Here is an 830-nt window from a genome sequence, read left to right as displayed (position 1 = left end):
CTGGCTCCCACATATCAGAGAAGGCACTGGACCTTTGCCTCTCTGGGTCTGGCTTATTTCACTTACCATCACAGTCTCCTCCATCAAAGTTACGATGAGTCATTTATGTCATTTTAAACACCAACAAACAAAACTGGACATGGATTCTTGGCCACATGGAACTTTCCTTCTAGAGGGAGAGGTATCGTGAACAAACAGACATAACAATAAACGAATTATATAGCACTGGGGAAATTAAAAATAAGACCTCTGGCCAGTTCCCCCCCAAATACTCTCCACATGTGGAAAAGAATGAAAGCTTTAAAAATGAGTAGCATTGAGCCAGACCATAGAGGGCATCGGCCATGAAGAACCAACTGGCAATGAATAGAGGACATCCTGTGCTAGGCAGTGATCAAAGCTGTGGAAACCTAGCAGGGAAGGGGGTGGGGCAAGGGCAGGCGAGTGTGCTGGGGCAGACCTCGGGTCAGGGGGCTTCTCTTCACCAGTATTTAGCGGCAGAGTCAATTGGTGGAACCCTAGCACGGCTCATTTTCGGAGCAGAAAATAGCGATGGGCTGGAGCAGTGGTCTGGGTTATTTAGGGTGGGGCAGGAGGGCGATTCCTGGGGTTCATTGTATTGGGGTCCTGCTGATCCCTTAGAGTGGAACAGGGATGTGAAGGACATTGGGACCGAAGGTAGATGCACTCAATTCAAGACCCGTGGAAAGGATGGCCTGAGTTCTCTCTCACTCCCAAGCTTATTTTTTTTATTTTTATTTTTTGGTACCAGGGATTGAACCCAGGGGCACCTAACCACTGGGTCACATCCCCAGCCTTTTTATATATCT

The sequence above is a fragment of the Ictidomys tridecemlineatus genome, chromosome 15, assembly GCF_052094955.1.
Source record: "Ictidomys tridecemlineatus isolate mIctTri1 chromosome 15, mIctTri1.hap1, whole genome shotgun sequence".
Classification (NCBI taxonomy): Eukaryota; Metazoa; Chordata; class Mammalia; order Rodentia; family Sciuridae; genus Ictidomys; species Ictidomys tridecemlineatus.
Note: the sequence above shows the minus strand (reverse complement) of the source record.